The 19,980-nt window shown below is 37.7% G+C and overlaps 1 protein-coding gene across 8 annotated transcripts in view; it reads right to left on the bottom strand.

The window, feature by feature from the left end:
* ZNF804A (zinc finger protein 804A) overlaps positions 1-19,980 on the bottom strand; it is a 448,502-nt gene that overhangs the window by 292,805 nt on the left and 135,717 nt on the right. For all 8 annotated transcript variants that reach the window (XM_072040465.1, XM_072040467.1, XM_072040466.1 and 5 more), the window contains one exon: positions 16,523-16,645. The gene's annotated coding sequence lies outside the window, so the exon portion shown is untranslated. The remainder of the gene's footprint in view (positions 1-16,522; positions 16,646-19,980) is intronic.

The raw sequence follows: 19,980 nt of genomic DNA, 5'->3' as shown, positions 1-19,980 counted from the left end.
GGTTACAGAACCCTTTTTTGGTCAGCAGCTTAAAGTCTTGGTGACAGTCAGAAACACTGATCATTGAGACGCATCATGGGAAACAGAAAAAAAAGTTGTTCCTCCTGAGTGTTTGTCACACACCTGAGAACTGATTGATGGTGGGTTCTGAATTGAAGGAAATAGAGAAGCTGAGGGCATTTCCTGAGACAGAAATATTCTTGTGGCTAATGTTAATCTATCTTCCCAGGAGAAGGAGCATTGCCTGGTGTTTGTATTGGCTGTCCAGGGAGCACCCAGAGGACAGAGGTTCCTTACACTAGCACAGGGCAATATCTTCCTGAGCAGCAGGCTGGTGCATGAGGAGGCAGCCACAAAAGAGTCTACGATGGAGAGATGGAAGAACAGACCTCTTTCAGCAAGCTTCATTGCCTGCTTTGGACCAACAGTCTGTGCAGTCTCCACCCCACCAGGCAAAAATCATGTCTGCCTCTCAAGGGGGAAAAAATATTTCATATACAGATAAGCATTAGGTCAATTTTTAAAACAAAATATTTGCCAACTCAAAACTAGCTTTGCTCTAGCAGCTACCAAGCAATGAATTATTTTATTTATAATTAAGCTACGTCTAACCCAAATAGGGAAAGATTTGGTGGAAATTAGAATAATTCCATTCACGTAGTCAGAAATGTTATTTGCATACAGCACTAGCATGAATTCCTGCTTGGGCTTGCTGGTGTGTGTGCACATTTGTGTTGTTTGTTTCTTTATTCATACCTTCCAAAACATTGCTGACTTCTGGGATTTATTTTTTTTTTCCAGCACAATATGGTCCTAAGAGCCTCAAAGAATCCTGAAGAGAATTTTGCTGAGACAAGGAGAGAATGTCATCTTGCTAATTAAAAGAGGTTCTATCATTTAAGACCTTGGAACTATTTTCAGGCTGTTTAGCAATTAGGGAAAACTACTGAACACTTCTCAAACAGTTATAAATAGGCTCGTTGACTGCATTAAGTCACCCATCTACTGCATGGCAGCTGCATGGTTCCACCAGTCTACTCTCATTCACTTTTACAGTAGATGAACCCCACACATTTCCAACTCCCAAATCACACAAGTAAAAGGTCTTATACAGTAAAATATTCAGAGTAGAACTAAAAGCAGAGGAAAGCACAGGAAAAAAATAATAATAATATAAAAAAAAACTTCACTAAGGCTGAGAGGATCAATAATCACTGAGAAGAGTGAAGCTTCTTCTGAAGCCTTATTAAATATTTTATCTACAGCAGGGACACGGAAAACACTGGTTGTGCTAAAAAAGTTGAATTCAGGCCTGGATCTGTCACATTTACTAGAGAAAACAACACTCAATTCTCTGCATTTTGCCCTTGCTTGCAGCATCAGCTTCTGCAGACCTTACAGATGTGGAGGAAAACAAGCTTTGCTCAATTAATTTACATTAGCTTAGCATTCAGCACTGACACATGCCATTTCAATACACTATTCTGGGAAAATGTGTACGTAAGTGAGCTATTACGTACCGTAATCATTAACTAACCAAATGGGCCCACAGCTTGAAGGCCAGGTATGAAGTCCACACTACAGAACATAACACCTTGGGTACCCTCCAGTCTCCAAACACCAAACTCATTTCAGGGCCACTAAGGCAATGACAGGGGAAAGCAGCTGAAAGCTTTTAGTTCAGAGGAAGTGTGAGCACCGTGTAGCAGCCCCCTGCTGTGGCTGTGCTGGAGGACACAGCCTGCTGAGGCAGTGCAGCAAGATCTGGAAGAAAGCAAACCTGATGGCATCCCATCCCTGAGGCTTTCAGGGCCAGACCCCAGATTACCACAGCCTCTGGACTGTTCCCGACCTTTGTTCTGGCAAGGACTGGAGGGAACAACCAAAAACAAAGCCAAAAGACATTAGAGGAAAGCAATGCAGACAACTGGGGTACAGATCATGTGCTCTCTGACCTTGCTAACAAAGTACAGGCACAGCTCAAGATAATCACTGAAGCAAAACTGGATAGAAGTGAAGAATTTCCTATGCATTAATTCTAAATCATTTCTAAAGAGACAGCACCTAAGCAGTAGTTCCCTATGATACAATTTATAGTAGTGTCACTACATGGTGCTAGACTAATTTGTGAATGTACTTTTTTTTTTTTTTTTTTTTTGGACGAAGCTCATTCTGCTTTGGTGCAGAAATGAAACACTTTCCAGCTCTGCTCTGTGCAGTGCTGGGAATATAAACTGGGTCTCTTCTGATTTCAGCAATGCCAAGAAATTCTTGGATTTTAAGCTGGCAGTTTCCCAAGAAGAGGAAGTAGGTGATTTATAGCAAGAGACAGCTCTAAAAAGCTCCAGCTTTCTTCAGTTTTAATTGACTACAGCATCATTGGCCTTTTCGATCTACTTCCCCACTAGGTATCTCCCTAAAATACAACATGGATTTTGCAGAGTGCAGATTAGCCTGCATCTGTTTGTTTTGCCATTCCCCTTCTAACAGAAAACCTCCCAGACCCAGGGAGCAAATGGGGGAACTTGGACCTGCCAATACATTTCCCCACTTTTCATGTTTCCCATCCACAATGCACATCCTCACCACGGATGCTGCAGCAGCTCTGGCGCTGAGTGCAGATAGGAATACTTGCACGTCACGAGTCCCAGCCTGCCCTTGGTATGGGAAATGATGTTCGATTAATTTTTCTTGCTGCTGAAAGTAGCAGCATTTGCCTTCAACGCTTAGAAACCAAGAAACTGGTACAATGTTAAGTAAATGATTGTAGCTGCAGAGAAATGCTTGGGTACAGCATGTGAGTGATCAGGGAGCCATCCAGTGGACCACGAGGAAACAGAATTAAAAGTCATCTCAAGAAGGAAAATCCAGTTATACCTGGAGAAAAAACTAAACACTGATCTCTCCTTTACTGTGTTTATTGTTTTGTGGGCAGTGACCAACAGATAAGTGTGTAGGCAGTAGAACAGAACCTGAAGTATGTGCGGGCTCCATACAGAAGCTAAAGGGTATGATGTTTTCCTACCTATAGCATCAGCCCCACTCACTCTTTCCAATATAAGGAAGGCAAGTGTCGCCCCTCCCCAGCATCCCTTTCCTAGTGTCCCAAGGCTTCTGTTCTTCACCCATGTCTGCCTCTTATTTTTACACCAAAAAAATCATTCTTCGTGGATAAAATATTCATAACCAATTACTCTTGATCAGCCCTCACCTACTTCTACACCCACAGTATCAGAGCAAAAACGAGCTTTCTTTAAATAGCTTTTCCCAGTGCAGAGCCTACGTTTCATTTTAATCTGCAACAGCACACATTTTAACTGGTAAAGCACAAGAAATCCCATACTCTTTACACATATTTATTACCTAAACTCCTCCCTTCTGACTTGTTTTCAGTTTTTAGCAAAATAGTATTTATTGTTACAACTAGCACAGAAGAACAAAGAGGTTTTCTGTAGTAGGAAACATAATTTGGTTAGAGACAGCAGGTAAAACAAGTGAGTCATTCTGGAATTACAAGAACGTATACTAAATGTTGATAGCTTATTTTATACATAGAATGTATCTCAGTTCAAGGAATGAGATATCTATTTCCACCACGTGTTATACCAAGCAGTAACATCACCAAAAGGCTTTGTTTTAGTCCAAAAGGTGGGAAACTATGACTTTGTCCAAACTTTTAAAATAATATTTAGAGTTTAACAAGTCACCCATGATTGTGCCATGCCTCCAGAACAGGAAATATGCACAGCTGATCAGATAGCCTGATGGCAAAGGGACTGCACAGAGACCCTGCCTGGACACAAGGGCAAATAATGCTCTCTCCTTGATGGTTTCCAAACATGAAAGGGATTGGATTCAGTTTGCTACAGCAAGCAAACATGCTCCTAGATCCTACAAGCAAGAAACAGAAGTATAACTCATCATTCTGGTAGAGCTGGCGGTACCCACCACTGTTACCAAAATACGCTGGAGATAAAATTAGATGGCCTGTCTCCCCAGAACACCACATTGGCTCACCTTCGCCAAGATAAGCAGCATGCCACGGCTTCAACCTGAGCTGGCAAGTCATTCAAGCAGTACTATTGTTAGCACAAAATGAGCATTTTTGGAGAAGCGATTGAAGCGTTTTGACCCTGATACATTCCTCCATATGGATTAATGCTTGCAGGTCTACTGCTGCAGGCTTACTTGAAAAAAGGGAAAGTAAGAAAGAGCAGAAGTCCCAGCTAAAAGAACCAACACTGGTGGGAAATAACTGACGACTTAAGGGTGTCTACCACCTTCTTACTGCATACACCTCCACACCACACACATTGCTCTTAATGATTATGGTTCTCTACCAGCAACAATCCTACGAAACATTTGCAAATTGCTCAAACTCTGCTGATCAGATTGGAAGGAAGCAGGAGACAGTTTGTAGCTCTCTCAGGTAACATATGTGAAGATGAAGGCAAAAGTAATAATAATTCAAACTACTGACATGTGAACAGCAGAAAGCAGTATGCAGTAAAAGCTGAACTGAACTTCTACTTGGCTAACAAATGAACACAAAGAGACTGAGATACCTTATGTAAAAGGAAGCTAATGGTATCCCTTCGTTTGGAAGAGATGTAATTAAACAGTTCTGCTAAACTGATGTTTAGAGATTTCTGGGATTTATTTAAACATGTTTGCAAAGGGCGAGCTTCAGTCTGCAGCAAAATGACTAAGTTCTGGAAAAACCACAGGCAGATGAGCCCATTCATCGTATGGCTGGTATTTCTCTTCTGTGCATATGATATGAAATACCCCTATTGGATATATGAATTTTGTATTAAAATAAATCATTTGTGTTAAGGTATACACTAGATGACTTAACAGGGTTGAGGCTGCATGCTTACAAAACGAGCCAGAGGAATGTGTTGTGTCTCAAACACCCTCCTGCTGATACCTGCTGATTAGCTTTTGCCTTTGAGGTCAAATCTGAGGTCTTCACTCTATAGCATTTCGCCACTTTCAGAGGTTCATTGCTTCTCTTATCTCATGCAGGATTTAAGATACTACTTTCAACACTTTTTTAAAACTACATCATTATTTCTGATTAAAATGCATGTAATTGTATGCTTTTAATCCAATTTGTGAAAGCACCTGGAGGATTAAAAAAGAATGGATTTAAGTATATCTTGTATATATTTGGTGACTTCTAGATGTGGCTTTATTCAGCTTATGCTATATCACACCACATTTAAGAAACAGACATTGTTTTATTCCAATCATTTGAATATCATTAGATATTCATTACCTACTTTACTGTAATAGGCATATACCCACAGCTATTTTCTATTGAATGAGTGAATTAGTATCTTTCCATGAAAGTCTGAGATGCTTCAAGAGAGACTCAGGTGGGTAGAGAAAGCTTTAATATGCTTAAAGGACTCATACACTGAGTGAAGAAAACTCAGCTGTGTGGCCCGACCCTGTATCTCTATAGCCAGTGTATGGATACCATTCTGCCTCCATTAAGACTGCTTATCAGCACTATGGCATGCTGAAATTAAATGGGTTTTCTGAATATAAAAGATGGAGGATAATAATTGACATGGCAATGCCTCTTCAGATGTCCTTTGAAGAGATAACTAAATGCGACTATGATTGTAAAAATTCTTCATATCAGTTTAAACAGCAGAATCACAGGCAAAATATATAAGAGGTTAAGTCACCTAGCCCATTTGGGTTCCCTGGGAAGATCAGCTATATTCATCCCATTCCTACAATGTTTTCCTAACCTTTATGCGCTTCTAGAAACTCAGGTATTTAAGTCAAATGCTTCATTATATTTCCTAACATTCAATTATACAACAGAAGTATAAAGTATATTTAATTTACAAATAAGAAAATTATCCTAAAAACGGATCGTATATGTACATATTTATCCTTGAAACTCTGGACAACTGTAATGCCACTGATAACTTGTATAAGAGGCACAAGGACAATTAGATAATGCGAACATTTTAAAGGCACGTTCTCACTTGTAATGTTTCTTTGAAGAGATAAGTAGTATGAATGTAATGTTTCCTTTTACAAAAGGAAAGGACAGTTTAATAATATTAAAATACTACCGTACAATCAACTCTTAACAAAATGTTTCTCTTACCAAATAAAGGCGTGCGTGCTTATAAATAAAAGCAGAACATTCAAACATTCAATTCAAAGGTATAAATGGGTAAGGAGGCTGCATCCATAATAACACTAGAGCATGAAAGAGGACAGATTAATTTCACATAAATTTAAAAGGTATTTTAATTCAAATCAAGAGGGCTTGAAGAAAACTACTACTTTTACTAGTGTCATTTTTCTTAATCACGTACTTTCATAGGAAGAAGAAAACAAATGGAAATGGTTTTTCTCAACTCTAGGGATCGTTTTTTAGTTCTTTTGTGTTAATGTCAGAAAAAAAAAAAAGATCAATATAGTACTATATATCAACGTTCCTCTCATCAATAGAGAGAAAGAAAGTCATGAAGCCAAATTAGACCTCCAGCAGAAAAACAAGCTGCAGTGAAAACAGCAGCTCGCCTCACTGGAGGACAAACATGGAACTGTTAATATAGAAACAGGGCAAACATATTCCATAGGAACATATTCCAGAACTACCAGAAGCAGATAAAGAGAAACAGAATCTTTGTAGAGAACTTCATGAAAAACTGGGAGCAATATCACCTTTCATTTTATCATCTACCTTTTATACAGACCAAACATCTGTCTCATTGCAAGATTACACGCATTGTAGTGTTATTGAATACCAAGATGCACCTTATCATATGGGTAAGTGCCATCTACAAATCCCTCACAAAATGCATCCCACTATTCTACATTTGATGGTGCTTAATATGCAAAAATTATATAAGTTTAGTAACAATAAAGATTCGCACATTGTAGTAAAACATACAGGTGCATATGTCAAAACATCTTCCCACACTTTGCCAGCTTCCCACAACAAGTGGTACGTGTTCCTAATGCTATTCACAAAATAATCTGAATATTCCAGCTCAGTAATATAAGGAAAACATAGAATAAGGCAGAGGAAATTGGTCACGTAATGAACACTTAGTCACAGTCAAGTAGATTAAGAGAGAAACAAATAACCACTACATACAAGTCACTGCAGAGAAATGCAGCGCTACACATTACCTTTGCCTCCCAAAATAAAATTAGGCCAAAAGAAAAATTACTGAGTCAACTATCTTTAAAACCACAAGAGTGGTCACTCTTCCCCATTACCATGTGTTATAGCACAAAGTATCAGTATAAAGTAATGTGCCAATAATGGCTATCCAAATAGAAAATAAGCAAACAACCATGGATCTCCTCACCATACTCTTACAGCCAGGTTCTTCCACCATCCCTTCTTCACAGTTAGAGATGTACAAACCTCCTTTCTCACCCATTTAACTTACTACGACATAAACACAGATTTAGAGTGGTAAGATCTTCCTTTAAACAATACAAGTAGTCCTTTTCCCAATGGGAAAAAGGGCGCCTGGAGCTAGCTGCCACCCTTCACACACCCAGACCATCCTACCACCATTGCAAACACCACATCCTACGAAGCTTTTATTGCACCTATCAGTCCCCAGCTTCAAAAACCAGTTTTGTTATTCCCTTCCACCACTCCCCTAGCCTGACATTAAAGAAACCAAACTCAAACATCACTACTGATATTCCAAAAACTGTACTGAAAAAAAAAAATTACTGAGCACCATTTTTTCAACACGCTTCTGGTGGTGTATATTTGTACGTGTGTATAACAGAGGTTTGAAATCAAAGCTGACTTTTTAAATCAGTATTCTGGCCATGGAGTAATATAAAGCTCAGAAAGTCTGCTTGTTGCCCAACTCAGATGGACAGTTTAGAGACCAGGGGTTGAAACTTATCTAGACCAGCTTCCTCCCATGACTGACATATTTCCAAGACTAATTTTTAACAGAAACCTAAGCAGTAGGCAAAAAGTCAAACGTACATACCCCTCTCTTTTTGCAGCACACATCCTACTTGGAATCAATTTCTCATTTGAAGGAGGTCTCTTCCAAGAAATCACCTAAACTTCAGTGGGCAGCTACCTAAAACACAAGTTTGCCTTTACACATAGAAGGTACCACTGGTGTTTGGACCTAAATATTCAATTTCAGTCAGACTCAATCCATCCCATTCACCAAACAACACACTCCTACATGGCAGGATAGCTCCAACTCTTAGTGTGTTGGTGTCACTGTCTTACAAACACCAAGGCATAAAACAGCACTGGTCAGGTACCAGCTCCTCGATGGAAATGACAGTAGTCTAGTGTTATTGCACTGAATTGGCAAAGTAGATCATGGTTGAGCTGCTGTGCAGATCAAATCACGCTTTTCACAGATGGAACAGAGATGTAGACACCTTTCAGAAGATGCCTGAAGGAGGGACTTTCAGCATCACCTTGTCCATGGCATATGTCCCATTATGCTCAAGCAGAAGCTTCACAGAAACTGAGTGTTTTTCAACAGCTTCAGGCATAGACAAGCCTGAAAAGCCTTGCTGGGTTGTCATCCTAGGGGTCCTCACTAGTCTTCAACAAGTTGTGGGTAAGTGAATAGATCTACTAGAAAAAGGGTGAAGATTTGGCTGGTTTCACAGATGGAGGTGAAAGGCCATATATTGTGTAGGGTTTTTGTGAGAGGGATGAATCTGGTTAACAGCGGGTCAGAGAAGCTACGCTGTGCAGCATCTGTTTGCAGACAAAGCACCTTGGGTAATGAACAAGCTGCTGCTCACCTCTCACAAAAAAAAAAAAAAAAAAGCCTTTTTTTTTTTTTTTGTCTTTCCCCACCTTAACAGTACTTAAGAAGAATAAGTGGCACTGATATATAATATATGTCAAACAGCATAAGCCCATCAAGGCTGAGGAATTCCTCTAGCTGAAAATAGAAGCTCAGAGTATGAGGGAGCAGAAGGACCATATATATTTATCCTAACACTACTTTTCCCTAAGAATCCTTTTATGGCTACAGGAAGATGTATGGAGAACAGCCAGAGTGTATAAGTTTTCATATAAAAAGTAGTTGCAAGCACACTGACAAAAGTTCATTTAATCCTTTCTTCCAAGTGTTTGTTTCTGAATATGTTCCTTGGCCTGAATTTAAACTTCCTCTCCAAAAGAACCCTGGTTTCACTGTAGTAATTTCAATTTGAGTAGGCAGAGATCTACTGTGACAAGGAAATATAGTCAGTAACCTTTGTCACAAAATTCAAACAAAAAACACTCAGATTGGAGTTCCAATCTCACAGATTATAAGTACTTCATAGTTGTATAGTTTTTCCACTGATACTATGAGAAACTACTGCTTGATCTCTAAATACCTGTATGACAAATGATGTTTTAAAAGCACAAGAAGCAATAGTATCTCTGTCATTTCATCTCAATACCTACCGCCTTCTGATGATTCCTTCCTAAAAAACAAAAAAAAACAAACAAACAAAAAAAATGCATATAGTATAAAGAAGTAAAGGCAAAATACAATAAAAAGATCCAGAAGGGACTACTCAATGAATGTATGATAAAAGTTTTTGTCTTTTTACTGTACTACCACATAACTGATTCTCAGCTGATATAAATCATTAACACTACCGAAGTCCGTATCATTTCCATTAATTCTTATTGTTGTGGGAGCAGACTACAAACTTATTTACCTTATGTCTATGTCTTCAAGGGAAGATACTTTATTTATTAACTAATTCCAAAATGAAGATTGGTAAGTTTACCCCAAAGTAGAATCCATCTTTTCTTATTCTGGGTGGCTATAACTATATCTTGTAAAAAAAGCCCAAAACGTGCTAAAGAGTATTTTTTTTTTTTAAGGACAAGAGATCAACTTGTTGAAAAATATCAAGAAAGGGAAACTAACTGAAGAAAAAAAAGAAAAAAAGAAAAAAAAAAAAAACACAACACATTGGCTCCTCAGAGTGACAAAAAATGCCAATTAATAAAACAGGAGTTTATCCCTGGTTAGCAGAAGTTCCAAAGTTCATCATTAAGTCCAAGTTGATCAACAAGCTACATAGGGATTGTATTATCCACCATTGCTCAAATAATTCTCCATGAAGTAGTACAAGTGCTCTTCTAAAAAGTTGAAAAGTGTAACTTAATCAGTTCTCCATCATTAGAATGACGGCAGTTCCCAAGGTGCACTTAGATTACAAGCAGCATGCAGGAGATCTCAAAATCAAAACCATTTTCTTTGTAAACTGTTTGAAGAAAAACAGATATAAAATGCACATATTTTATTCCCTTATTAATTTTTAAAACCTCTTCTCCAGCCCGCTTGCCTTACAATAATGTTTCACCTGATTGGTTATGTCAGATATATTACTGTCATTTCACAAACCATGCTGTATGCCAAAGTAGACTAATGATGAATATTTGGTTAGAGATGAGAAAACAAGGCTGCACTGATTTGGGAACGCAAGGTCTGAGCAGAATTAATAAGACAGCCTGCACAGGGCTGTGGTCCGTCCTGTACAGCGTCGATGCTAACCACAACATCTGCGGCTTGACAAGCCAAAAAAGAAGGCCAATATGGTAAAATGCCTATTGTCAGGCAATGCAACTTTAGCAATTATTTTCTGATGTCAGAAAAAATTACTGTTCAGAAGTCAAAGTCCCAGTGAAGTTAACAGGACAGGCAACATAATGTAATTTTGTGTTTTGAGATGAATGTACTTGCTGAGCGTCAGCAGCTGGGAGTGGGCCTTCACCTAGCACTATGCCACTCGGTCTCATTGTAAAAGAATGGTGTTTTTCATATTTTTCACCTTGCCAGTTCTCTTTAAGGTATTTATTCCAAGACCCCGTTTTCCCAAAATACCACTCCACTCTTTATTCTTACACTAGAAATAAGATATAAATTATTTTGATAAACTCACACCAGGGATAAATGGAATTTTATCGTAGCATTTATAAATCCAAACGTTACACACTTCAGCACACCACTTTTCCCTTTTTCTTTTGCAGCTTCCCTGTGTGAAATCTGCTGCTCTGCAGACTCTCAAATCCATTCCCAAACCTGTTTCTTAGTGTCAGCACAGCATTCAACGGTCAGACCGCAATGTGCTTATCTCAGTTTGACATTATGAAATGGAAACTCTTGGCAGGGAGAAGAGGAAAAACTATTTTCCAGATGCTGAACTTTGAGCTCATTTTGAGGTAAATTGCATATACATTCATAACTAAGAAGCTTATTATTTTATCATGACAGTGCTTGCAAGCATTCAGTTTAGCCAATTTTACTTTACAGTCAAGAAACAACAGGCTGAGCAGCACATGCAATGTTTGTTCTACTTTATTCTACTATTCATGACTTTGTGCTGGCGAAGAGCAACAGAATATATGGTTTGTACACCTTCTGATTTCTCTGTCCACCACATCATGCATTCATCCACCCACCTAACTCCCAGTAAAATCCAACCGCCTGGCTGGGGCAATGAAATAAATGGGACATGAAACATCACCTTTGCATTTGAAATCTATACTACCAAATATGTAATAAAAGCCAAAAAAAATCTGAAAGTCATTTAAAAGCTGTCATTAGGGTTAAGAAGACTCACGGGGAGGGAAACACCTTGATTATACATACATAAACCTCCATCATAGGAGGCATCACTTGACAAACTGTATTTGTTTATATGAAATATGTAGGAAGATCTTAGAAAGTTTTAACTGAAGAATGACACCTAAGTGACCACCTTCACAGCAGGTCACACAGTATATTTAGGTGAAGTTGCTACATTGCTGTAAGTAAACAGAGAAGCAGAACAGAAATTTGAGAAGCAAATTTCCAAGTAAAGCTAATGGAAAGTTTATCACTAGCTATTTAAAACATTCCTTTTATTTGCTCCTGTTATATTATTCAGCCTCCTAGATCTGTAAGACAACATACAGAAAATGCACATTACCACACCTGAATAACCAGTTCAAGGAGTCATTCCATCTGAGTGGCTGATAGTGGTCCTAGGAAAGCATTCTGTTCTTCAACTTTTGAAATACCTTCTTCTCCCACATCGCTGAATTCAAATACCTATTCTGTATCACACGAGGTTTTTTCCTAGTGTCCCTGTATATTATCCTATTTGCTAATAATTGGGTTTTAGCATTTTTGCAAGTAATCCCATTTTCTCTGAAAATTCAGGAACATGTTTATGCATTTAGGTGAAATTTAGGCTGATTATCCAAAGAGTATTAAAATTTCCCATCCTTATTTTTCAAGATCTCTTTCCCCCTCAAACACTACAATTATCATAAGCACTTATATAAATCTTAACTCAAATGCAAGATGTACTGGACAGTACTTGCTGATAATTTAAAAGAAAAGCTGAAACAGACAACTGCCTAGTACACCTACAATCAGTCATGTAAAGAACGTGCTATGTTGCATTCTACCTTTTCATGTGGAATTACCTTTTGTTACTTGTCTGTCATTCTTCACCCAGACACTAACCTCTTAAGGTCTAAAAAAAATAAAAATAATCTGTTTGCATTTTACCTGCTAAAAGAGCTTTAAACAACCTGATACTATATTCTGTTGTTCTTTGTCCTCTGTACAGACACTACATTAAAATGTAATGTGTAGAACATGAACAGTATAGAGAGAGACATGGTTGAGCCACATCCTCTCTAAAGGATGCCATTGAGACCAACTTAGTTGATGAAGTTCTATTACAATTTTTGGTGTAAAAGGAATACAGGTAGGAAGTTGTAAATCTCTTCAATATCAGTGAATAAATTTGACAGAGCATTTTCATTTTTAAAGGACACTTCTCTTCCCTTTCAGGTAAATTAATAGGTATTCTAAAATTATTTGGTAGTTTTGTAACCATTTTATCAAAGAACAAAGACTATTAGTATTAAGTTTGCCTGGATGCTTTCTTTTTTCCTTTCCAAAATAAATTACTCAAAAAGGTTTCTATCATCTTGAAAAATACAAATTTTATCTGAAATAACATATTAGGTATAGTTCAATTTGCATGCAGAGGAAAGAACTGTTTCCCTAGTAAATCAGTATAGAGGATATATTGTGTGAAGAGATTTGAAATCTTAGTACTCATATTCCAAGAGAATATCAGAATAACATTTCACATCCTCTAGAATAGGTTCTCAAAACACATTCTGCTGACATGAAAATCTATCTCAAAATACCTGTCACAAATATTTATTATCCCTCTGCACGAGAGCCAGACATGAGCATATGGAGTCAGCCCGTTTCCCTGATTCTCAATAACCATTTGGATATACAAGATAGTGACTGCACACTGAAGGGTAATGACAACCAGCTCCTCTTTAGAACAACTACGTGGAGAGCATAAATACAAAGATGGGTCCCAGTCTCTCAGATAACAAACACGTTCACTCTCTTGCTCCATTTCTCTAAAAGACAAATATTTAAATATTTTAGATACATCAACACTTTGTGCACACCAGGTTAGGAGTTTCAAACCTAGACTAACGTGTAGCCCAGGCACCTTCCAAAGAGGGTGATGCCATAGACTCCTCAAGCAGAATCAAGTGACAGGTGTCACCTAGGTGAATGCCCTAACTCCTGTAAGTGAAACCAACCTCCTGCTAAAAGCAGTTTTGAAAACTATCATCCCTGCTGCAAGTGATGCCTTCCAGAGGCACACTACCAAGAAACTTAAGAACACGGTGCTCTTTGAAGTATATGGCACACACAATGAGAAATACTACATTGCATTTATTTGGGTCTGGTGTGAACTCCTACAGTTAGAACTATTGCTCACTGCTTAAACTCATCTACAAAGCTGAGGTTTTGATGCCAAGCAGGAAATATCTACAGATTTGCTACAGCATGCAAGACTCAGTAAAATAAAGGTGCATTACCATAAAGGTGTAAACCCTCATTCAATTCACTAGAACAATAAATATCTGTTGTCAATGATAAGTTGCAACACAAGGACCACCACCAAAAAAGCACAACTAAACATTGTCTGTATTTCCAGAAGTAGAATATCATGTTATCTTCCATGACTGCACCGTACAGTTTTCACTCAGGTTATACATTATTTTGTAAAATTTCTTTGTTTTCTTTAAATACTTCAGCAGCATTAAATATTTCCAGCAACAACCACTGGAAAGTTTCATCACAATGAAGTAAACAGTCATTAATTCCCCAATCCCTTCTTTTCTCTTCCACAATACGGTGGCTTGTATATCATTTTAAACATGTTTCCAGAATTCAAAACAAAATAAAAATATGATCAATGTGTATATTGATAAAATGCTAGTATTTTAAATGTTGTTTTTTTTTTCATTCAAATACAAGTAATACTTTTTCTGACTTGATCCATTTCTCTAAGACTTACCTGTAGCAAGTTTCTCTGAAAAATTCTGACAGGTGTTTTTGAACACATTTCAAATACATAAAACAATGGTTTAAGAAGGTCACAGTGATCAGAAGACTCATTAGACTACCAAAAGTTCTTTCTTGACTCAAACAGATGCATGAATACATCTAGAGTAAGGAATATGTTAAGAATATTTTATTTAAATTACAAAATAAACTTATTTTTAAATTTCAGTTTTAAGGTGTTTTCTTCTAATTGTGATAATGAAGATTTGTTTACCATGTCTGTGCTAACATACGAACACCATTATCCTTGCAACATTGCCCCAACACTTTTGATATAGGAAGTGTGGAGTAACCCACAGAAGAGTGACAGATGTGTAATTATGCACAGATGTTGTGTTAGCTCAAGTAACTCCCAACTGTTTGCAATAAAGTTTCAAGTGACATTCATATATCAGCATATTTTTTATTTTATCAGAAAGGATAATGAAGAAATAAAGGCGCTTTACCTGTATCCACGAAGGATCCATAGCTCAATTTTGTAATTGCAGTTAGATGAATATGGAAAGAATGTTTACAAATAGCTGTCTACATTCTTAAAAGCATTTACATTACTTCTACAGTCACCCATTGAGATTTATTTCATGCAAATATTCTGGCAAACTTTTTTTCTGGAATGTTTCTACAAATATAAACTTTTAGATAAATTGCTTCCCCTAAGTATTCTGACAATTTTAAGACAAAGATCCATTGCAAGACAAAAAAAGCTCCATGTGATTCCTGAATCCTATCAAACAGCTTCAGTTTCAAATGACAAGTACTTGGAATTAATTATGCACAAGCAATTTATACCCCAAGAATTCTCCACACTAACTGCTTGATACAGATTGCAAAATAACAAATACAGTGGAGGACATCCCAAGGTCTGTGTGAAATTTAAGACTTTTTAAAAGATACTTAATGGTTTATTCATTAGTGAATGATTTCTGTATCACTTCTTTCATCACAAAGACTACATCTGAAATAAAGCATTGTAGGAGTAATAATTTTTAAATGATCAGAGTAGCAATAGCAGCTTACGTTGTGACAATGAAAAAATGAGTGTAGATTCCAATCTGAGCTGCCCAATACAGGTATGAGAATTTTGAAATTTCAGAAGAAAACAATTGCTGAGGAAAGCCTAGTAATAACATTTCCTAAATGCTGAAGTTTCTAAGTACAGATCATTAGAAAAAAAGAAGGCACAAAAATAGTATTACTATTTTCTTATCTGTCCTTTTAAAAAAAACACTTAGAATAACTTCAAAAGTAGATATTAAACATGTTAGCTATTCCTGTATTTTACTTTTAAAATCTTAAAAAGTTTCTCTTTTAGAGAACAGGAAATGCCTGCTCTAGTCAATCACATTTGTTATAAGACAGTAATCACTTAATCTCATTTGAAGAGAACCTCATGATATAATAGGGAAAGAAGAAACCACATATCCTATGGTTTCAAAAAGAGGCTTGACATTAAGAAACATTTGATGTGTGAAGAAACTTAATTCATTTTCAAACTCTGTTAACCCTTAAATAAATGTTATTTACCACACAATGCTCCTGACCAGTTACCTAAGACAGAAGGCATATGCCAAGTCTGACAGCAGCTACTGCTGTGATACACCTGCTGCTGTCAGGAAGGGAAAAATTCACTTGAATTTCAGAAGATTTTAATTGGTCTTTAATTAATCAGAGGGAAACATTTTATTCTTGGTCACTAATGACCACCAGCCAGCAGGTTCTAGGCTATTTTAGAACACTACAGTGGAACTGACAGCACAGCTCTAGAGCTCTAACTCTGAACAGAGTTCTGTCCTTCACTTCATAGGACGTAAATCATTCAATTTCAAAAACTTCCATTTCTTAACACCTCATAAAGACCAGTTTGCTTAATTAGGTCTAACCTACAAGTATCAAATTCAAGTCTAGACCTAGTCTTTTTTCAGACCACCTCAGTCAAGCTTGGGTTTTACTGGAAAAGCAGGCATCACAAACATCCTTTTACCTTTTTCTGAGTGGAAAGGAGCAGGTTTTTTTTGTTTGTTTGTTTTTGGCTGGGGGGAAAGCATTTCTTTTCTACATTTATACTCCTACACTTTATGTCTATTTACCTCAAGGACTTGGGAAGGATTTCTGGTCTTTTCAGTGTGTTCCCACTACCGAAGTTTTGGCTGTGAAGTTCTCCACATGAAGTTCTGAAGTTCCACATGAAGCCATGAAGTTCTCCACAAGGCCTGCAAAAAGTGAAGAAACCAAACAAATTTGCCTTAGACATAGGCACTGGTACCATCTGCTGTTTGAGTCTTCAGCCTAAGTACATTAGCTGAGGCAGGTTCCTGCAGCTCATGCTCCCTCAGCTGCTGGAGTAGCACAGGGAAGATAAAGCCACGCTCTTAGACCATTACCACATTCACTGTTATCTATACAACTAATGGTTTAATCCACCAGACAGTCTAAATCTATCTAGTTACACCCGCTGCCCCACTGCAGTGAGCAGGAAGCAGTGCACAGCTCTGAATTCTTGCCATGATGCACAAGGCAGGACTTTCAGACACTCCTCCAAAACATGACCCCTCTCTGCTAAGTCACATCACCATTGCATCCTTCCGTGTATCAGCTGCATCTGGTTGCAGACTGGCTTTCACTATTTCTCTGGTTAAAGCAAAACAAAACGCTAAGTACAGCTTCTTACTTTATTTAAATGCCAATAACTAAGAGATTGACCTGCAGTTCTTTAAAATGCATAGATCTTCCCTCCCTCCTTCCCCCCTCCTTTAACATAATGCAAATCCACATTTATCCCTTTTACTTCTGGGGGTTTGCTGCAAATTTCCTCCATTTTCCCTTTTTGATGATATACGCCTTTGTACAAAACCACGTTGCTTTAATGCATTATGCACCATGTGTCACACTTTTGAGTGGAAACATCAAAGCTTTGATGTGTGATTTGTTTTCACATTTGCATAATCTTAGACATTCTGAACATGCTGAGGAATCACACCTCAGGATCTTGGCAGAGAACTTCTCAACAGGGCTGAAGATTGGGGTAAGAACTGGGACCTTGGAAACAGATTCCCTATCCATTCCACTAGAGGCTGTGACTCAGTGCTGTGCTGCTCTGTAACACAGCACTGAATCTTCCCTGATGTACATGAATTGATTAAGGGCACATTTACCAACAGAGGGAGGTAAAAATCAAAACCAAAACTGCAGTAAAAACACAAACCACCTTGTAACCCATTAACTTTGAAAGCAATCAGCCAGCTACACTTGGGCTCTGGTACAGAATTCACAATTGTTCCATTTCTCAGTGTGCTACAAGGAGCTAGAAAGAAACACTGTTCTGGAGTTACTATTAAGTTCTCCTCTTCATCTCTCCACGTTATTTTAATATATCACTTCAAATATAAATAGCATGTAACCAAGCATTCAGCATTGCTATTGTAAACACAGCAAATAAATGCATACTGCAAACCCTAAAATAAGTTAGTAATTTGGAAGATTAGTTGATATCAACATGTGCTAATCAGCATTGCCAGACCCTTTGCTACTGAGGAGCAGAAGGGTAACAGAAGCTGCAACTCATCTTAGCTTTCTAACATGAGTAACAACCTGGCTATTTCCCAGCTAAGAGCAGCTACCGAGTGCTCCCTTTCTACCAGCTGAGAGAAAATCATCGTTGAAAAGAGAGCTGTGTGGGGAGAAGCAGATACGTGGCGTCTCTGTAGATCCGAAGCAGCACTTGCAGTGTCATAAGCATTTTCCGATAGCCTGATTCCTGAAAGCTGAAAGTCTGGGTATCAACATTTACATCAAGCAAGCCAGGTGCTTTTTCTCTCTGCTCTGAAGAAGGTCAACAGGATGGAGATTATTTCTTCATGCATGAGCAAATAAGGACCAAGAAAATTACGTGAAGCTTAAATGGTTGTTTTAAAGCAAGAATAATCATGGAAAAGATAATCCCTACACGAACTGGCATTAGAATCATTCCTTGCACACGTTTGGCGGCTTTGAATTACACTCAGAAATTGCAATGTTTATACTTACAGAGCAGGTATGTCATTTTGATGCAATGTTAAGTGAGAGTTGACTTCTGCTTTGAGAAAAAGTATATAGAAAAAAAAAACTATTTGAAATTGTTTTCTTTCCCTTTTAGGTTAGACACATATATATAACCAATGTAGCAATCTGTTTAAGAAAAGGTAAAGAGTCTTATATCTTCATAGACATAAGGAGTCTCTGGGGATCCGTATGACTCAACAGAAGAACCGTTAAGACTAACACCTCTGCCTTCCCCACACATTTGTCACAAAAGCATTTATACAGAGGGCTACATCAAGTTAAGTTAAGAGGTAAAAACCAGCAGAATCAATACTTTACTAGCTATTCAAATATGCATTCAATCAATACCATGCGTGATAGTTACCTATCATAACTTATAGTCGAATAGTTTTGAAAAGAGCTGTTACTTTTTTTCCCCAATTCAAATCAGAAGTAGGATTGCACTCTCTCACTCTCTTCTGCCAATAATGCCCAAGTGTCATTGCCTCCTGATTACTCAAAAAAAAAAAAAAAAAAAAAAAAAAAAACCAGTATTAAAGATGTGAAGTAATATGAAACTGCCAAAGAATGACTAAAGCCCAAAAGCTTTGTTTGTCTTGGTTCCAATTTGCAGGCATTAAAAAGTTGAAGACTTCCACTGTTTTACTGTTGATGATTTGGTCTCTGCACCATCACTTCACTTACTCTAATTGCTCTGGCATAGACAAAGAATACCAGGCCTGAATACGAAGCCTGCGCCCAGACCTATGTGTGGTACACGTGATTTCTCCAACCAAATATTTAAGAAAATATTTAAGAAAATTCTAAAGTCGGGCAAAGAAAACATAAGGCAGCTAGACTGCAAATCAAATATTATAATTCCTTTGAAGTTGGATCAGATTTGAATGCTCAGAATGGGACTCTGAAGCAGGTAGGACTGCTTTGCTCAGCCCTTGGCATCCTCCCTGAATGCCACAGAAGTTATCCTGTGCTGCTGAGGCTGGATTTAGAAGCTTCCCTTTGTATTCCTCAGGCCTTTCCACAGTGTGCACCAAAAGGTTGTTTTTTGGTTTTGTTTTGTTTTTGTTTCTTTAATCTTTTCCTCCTTTAAGTATCAAAAGGATCTTAATTTCTGGGCCAATGAACAAGTCAGACATCTAAATCTGCAGCTCACAGAGACACACTCAGTACTATATGTTGGCTTTCTGAAAGGAAATCAATATAATTTATTTTAATCTTGAATTTAACTGTAATTGATTTTTTTCCAATTAATTATACATTTAGAAACACATTTCTGTCATCAGAAGTAAGATTACTTAATTATGAATAAAGAAAAACAATCTCTTCAGATATAAGTTGGTAATCCTTTACACAAACCAAACTTATCCCAACAGCTTGTCTCTGGTTGTAATAATTAATTCTGCAGACACGCAGGCAGCCAATAGCCTTATCCACATGACAGAGAGGTTGAAGTTTGACTGAGGATTTAAGCACATCACATGAGGCTGAGATGCTGGGTCCGGAGGAG

The sequence above is a fragment of the Anas platyrhynchos genome, chromosome 7 (assembly GCF_047663525.1).
Source record: "Anas platyrhynchos isolate ZD024472 breed Pekin duck chromosome 7, IASCAAS_PekinDuck_T2T, whole genome shotgun sequence".
In the NCBI taxonomy this organism is placed as follows: Eukaryota; Metazoa; Chordata; class Aves; order Anseriformes; family Anatidae; genus Anas; species Anas platyrhynchos.
Note: the sequence above shows the minus strand (reverse complement) of the source record. Positions and strands in the feature narration are given on the sequence as shown.